This window comes from Palaemon carinicauda, chromosome 7 (assembly GCF_036898095.1).
Source record: "Palaemon carinicauda isolate YSFRI2023 chromosome 7, ASM3689809v2, whole genome shotgun sequence".
NCBI classification, from domain to species: Eukaryota; Metazoa; Arthropoda; class Malacostraca; order Decapoda; family Palaemonidae; genus Palaemon; species Palaemon carinicauda.
The window spans coordinates 72,635,089-72,640,704 of NC_090731.1; positions in this window are offsets into that span (position 1 = coordinate 72,635,089).

The following is a 5,616-nucleotide window of genomic DNA, read 5'->3' on the forward strand; positions in this document are numbered from 1 at the left end:
GAGTGTCTCCCTTGCTCAGATTATACCTGCAATTGCCCACGCAAACAATAACCGAAGCCCCTGTTACCTAAGACTAAGTTTTCTAATTTCAATCTAATACAAAAAGATTCATATCAAATATACGTAAACACTATGTTCACGTAATAATGCTATGTGAATTAAGAACAGGAGGGAGTCTATAGGATTCAAGATTCAATATTAAAATAATTTATTGACATAAAAAGACATATCAAATGAAATGCATCAGCTTGCTTATGCAATCAGTTTCAAGTAAGAAAATTTAAATATTATTATTACCTATTCCATGCAAACTTAAGAAACTTTTTAACAATCTTATCATTAACAGTATTATTAAAAAAAAATAATAAACCATTTGAACCACACTAGTTATATTTCTATCTCTAAATTCCAAAAGTTCAAAACACTCCAACATGTAATGCTCTAAAGTGTGTGAGAAAGCCTCGTCACACAATTCACAAGACTTGCCATTATCTTCAATATATCGCCAACAATAATTGTAACCCAAACTTAGCCTCATATTAAAAGTATCCACTTTTGATAAAACCTTGCCATATGTTATATGGGTGTTTTCATTCGCAAAAACGAAGTGCCACATGCTAGCACTGCCTTCTTCTTGAATCCTAACAAGCATTTTCGGCTTCCCAAATATTTCGCCTGTGTTTTATTCCTTTTTTTAATTCTACTTAGACTCATAATGCTCTCAATATCTACCGTAGGTCTTTGCGTCGCCTGTTTAGCCAAAAGGTCGGCAGATTCATTCAAAGAAATGCTAACATGAGAGAGAACCCATGAAAAATTTACCAACAAATCCTCTCTCTTTGCACTAACAAACTAAGTTCTTACAATGAAAAACATCATTATCAGTAGGTGTTTTAATGTTCAGGGCAAATAGAGCATTCTGCGAGTCAACAAAAACTAACACATTTTTACTTCTACATACCACCACTCTCAAACCTTCATGGATGGCAAACAATTCTGCTGCTGTATAGGAAGTATTATCTTAATTTTTTTTTAGAAACCGTCTCATCAATACAAATATCATTGTCATAATATTCCCTGATGATTACTCCACAACCAACTTCATTATCAATAACAGAACCATCACAATACATATGAATGGCATTACATTTGAGTAAAGAATCTATTTTATTAAGAAAAAATTGTCTCAATTCCAATGTAGTATATTAATTTTTCTTATAATCCAGTTTATTAACAGTAATGTCTAATCTACTACATTGCCAAGGTTTAGGACGAACTACATTTCCTATTTTGGCACAATACTTCACAACACCATAATTAAGCAATATTCAATACAGCTTTCTTAAATGACCAATAGGTCTAATTAAGGAACTGCGAAAAACAGACATAGTGTCGATACCAACTTTCAAAACCTTTTCTCCACTCCTTATACTTATAACTGTAGCGACTGAAACTATTTCATGAATCCTGTACATAAGACTTGGAAGGTTCAACTCTAACCTCATGATCTGAATATGAGTATTCATTGGACAACCTACTATGAGATTCAGGGCCCCTGTAACACGGTTTTTTCGCAATAACTTTTTTTCTATGAATTTCAAAAATATAACGCTTATTCAGAATGCAAATTATATCTACACATAAATTTTGACTATATTCTGCATTACGTAGGTTGAATAAATTTGGTATTTTATTAAGTAAAAGTGACGATTTTTGAAGACGGGCCAACTTACTCAGAGAAAAGGTTTCGAACGCACTCGTTACGTAACTTATGACGGCATTTCTTCTCTCTTTCTCGATCGATGATTGGTTATACGTAACGAAGGCTATACCTCTGCCAACAATAACACAAAAGTGTAAATAAAAGCAAAGCAGTACACCTTTATGAACTCTGAAACCTCTCCACTGAGAATTGTCATAATGAACAAACGAGCTAAATAGGTTAATAAATACAAAAATACTTTGATTATTTGTCTAACTCCCAAAATAAGTTTCCTAAGAAATTACAGTCTACTTTATAGGTCACAATCAGATTGACAAAGTGTATGGAATAGTTGGTAATTTTCCAAAACGTAGTAGACCAGCTTGATTTGATAACTGCTATATCCAATGTCAAGCAATTTTTATTCATTGTCTATATACCTACCTATTTACTGTAAAAAAAAAGATAGCCGGTACCGTATTTTCGCTTTAAACCTTCACCAATAATTATCGTCAGAATGATGACTTCATGAGACTCCACCCACTTTGGCCTCGTTATGAATCAGGATAACACTGAAGGCTATCATGGGCATTGTTGGATCAGAAAATTCAAATTCTGGCTATAAAAACTCATTTCTCGAGTAGTTGTAAGAAGTGCTAAATGATCCTCAATGATCCCAGCAGTTGGCCTAAACGTTTAATTCATGCATACTACTGTTGCGGCAGTACTGCTACAGTAGTATTACTACGCCAGCACTGATACCCCACCCACATCTATGTATTGTTCCGCCATTCATAAAGTCTTTGTCATGTTTTTTCACTGTGCAATAAGCCATGTCCTCCTCAGAAATTAAGTTTAACATTAGATGATAGGTTATTTCATTAAGCTGACAAATTATGGCAACTGGGTATGTTATTGCCGACGTTGAAGCTAAAGATAAAGTATGGTATCACTCCTTCATTGCATTATCATCTTTACTACTATTTGTTTTGCTACATGTAGTAGATATTTTAAAGGATAAATGGATTATGTTCACTTTACTTCTATAGATTCCCATTAGATGTACAAATAAAACTCCTAAAACTATTCATGATTTATTTACAAAATGCAGTCATGCCCAAAACATAGCCAGCACGTTCGTACGGCCTAAGAAGAAGAAAATAAATTATATCGGATGATCCGTTGGTCTGATGGAGATTTTAGCACAAAAATCTTATTTTAACAAAAAAAGTTATATAAAGACTGTTAACATACAATCTCTCTCTCTCTTCTCTCTCTCTCTCTCTCTCTCTCTCTCTCTCTCTCTCTCTCTCTCTCTCTCTTGGTGGCATAGTGAATAGTTAATGGAAATGTTCAGAAGCCTGAATGACATTACAAGTATTATAATCATGTTACGCTAAATACAAATCAGACCATAAACATTGGATTTAAACTAGAAACTGAATAATTACCTATTCAGGCTATAATAGATATGGCCAAGGGCTTTCTCATGACTGTAAAAAGTTGCAAGTCGTAAGACAAATGCAGGTTTGCAACCACGGGGGCAATTCCAAATCCTGTTAGCCATTCTTGACTGTTATGGGTTTCAGAGCAGATGGAAGAAGGTGAATGGGTGTCTTGTGGATGGGCGGGGCAAAATTTTGTCCAAAGGTGTTTACATTGCTTACGTAATGAATGTTTTCGACTCTTGGCTCGGTATCACTGGCCATGGCGTCGGCTGGATCATTTTTACTCTATAAAAATTAAAACCATCGGGTTTAGGTTATTGATAATGCTGACAAAATTTGTGTGTGGTTGTAAAATATACATATGTCAACTTTCAGCTACACCCGATGCTTTGATAAGGAGCAAAGTCCAAAAAACCGTGTTACAGAGGCCCTGAATCTCAAAGTAGTATACCTTGATGTTAGAAGTCCTCCTTGCTCTTGCACTAGCTCTGGCTGCTTCCTTCGAAAAAACCTCTAGTTCTTGTGAGTTTTTCGATAATCTGAAGACAGTTAGATGAAGGGCTTGGAGATTTTGATGGTACCTTTCCAAGTGGGGTTGTTTGAGTAGATCTACTCTTAATGAAAGACTTCTTGGAGTGTCTACCATCCATTCCAGTCGGAACAGGACGATTTGGCGCCGACTCTTTGGCGCTGACGATTTGGCGCCGCCATTTTGGCGATAGACAGTTTGGCACTCATTGTTTTGGCGATGAGCTGTTTTGGCGCCAAGAAACAAACTTAAGGACCATCCGCAAATTTGTGTCTCGTTTAGTGATCACCTCATTACACCAAAGGCTCGTCTGATTTGAGAATTGTAATATTAAACCAGTTATTACGATATTCAAGTGTTGTTTAGTTCTCCCTATACCATACGCCCTATTACCTAATAAGCGTCGAACAACATACGTGAAAATGTTTCGAATGATAACTGAGATGTCTGCAGAGCTGCAACCAAAGGGCATTTATTGTGATTATGAACAAGCAGCTTTTTCTGCAATGACAATGTTTTCCGGATGTAGAGTTGAAAGGCTGCTTCTCCCATTTTGCACATAATATTCATAAGCACCTGAAACAACTTGGGCTCCAACATTTGTATAATAATGACCCCGACTTCTCAGTAAAAGCTAAAATGATTGTTGCTTTATCTTTTGTACCTATTTCTCACATGGATGGTTACATCGATGCTTTGACGCAATATTTACCGGATGAACTCCAGCCGTTAATGAACTTAGTCGAAGATAATTATGTAGGAATACCTCTGAGGAGGGGAAATGGCCAACGTTCACCACTTTTCTCTACGCAAATGTGGAATATGTATAGTCGAACGATATTAGGTGAGGACAGGACAAACAATCATGCTGAAGCTACGCACACGAAAATCTATGCAGAATTTGGAATGAACCACACAGTTATATGGAAATTAGTCGATGGCTTAAAGAGAATTCAGAAAGCACACGATTCTTATTATGAACAACAAATGGCTGGGAATCCTCCTGCTCGAAAACGCTTAAAATACATTACGACTGATGAGCGCATTTTAACTATAGTACAGCAGTTTGATTCACGGGAACCACTGGAATACTTACGTGGTTAGGCATAAAACTATGAAATGCATTAACATGTTGGTGAAATTATTTCAATTTTTTTTGTAGCATTTTAATACTGTATTGCTGAAAATTAATACAACTTTTTTATCTTTATGTTATTTTTGACCCATGTAATATATATAAACACACACACACACACACACACATATATATATATATATATATATATATATATATATATATATATATATATATATATATATATATATATATATATATATATATATATATATATATATATATATGTATATATATATATATATATATATATATATATATATATATATATATATATATATATATATATATATATATATATATATATATATATATATATATATATATATCAGGTCAGAAAATTTTCAAGCTCTCGGCAAATGGACTAGCGCCAAAATAACGAGCGCCAAAACCATTTAGCGCCAAAACGGCGGCGCCAAATCATCGTCGCCAAAAGAGCGGCGCCAAAACGTACTGGACTCATTCCAGTACCTTTGTTAACCAGTCTCTGAGGGCTACTAGAGTCAATCCGTCCTTTCGTGTGACGCAAACTTTTGCATCACTATGTAATGAATTTGAACGGTGGAAATGCGTACATGTCCATGTCACGAGCTTTTTGACGCTCGACGTCACGTTCTGCTTGATGCTTGACGTCGTGTCCCGTTAGATGCTCGACGTCACGTTCTGCTTGATGCTTGACGTCGCGTCCCGTTAGATGCTCGACGTCACGTCTTGCTGGACGCTCGACGTCACGTCTTGCTGGACGCTCGACGTCACGTCTTGCTGGACGCTCGACGTCACGTCCTGCAGGAAGCTCGACGTC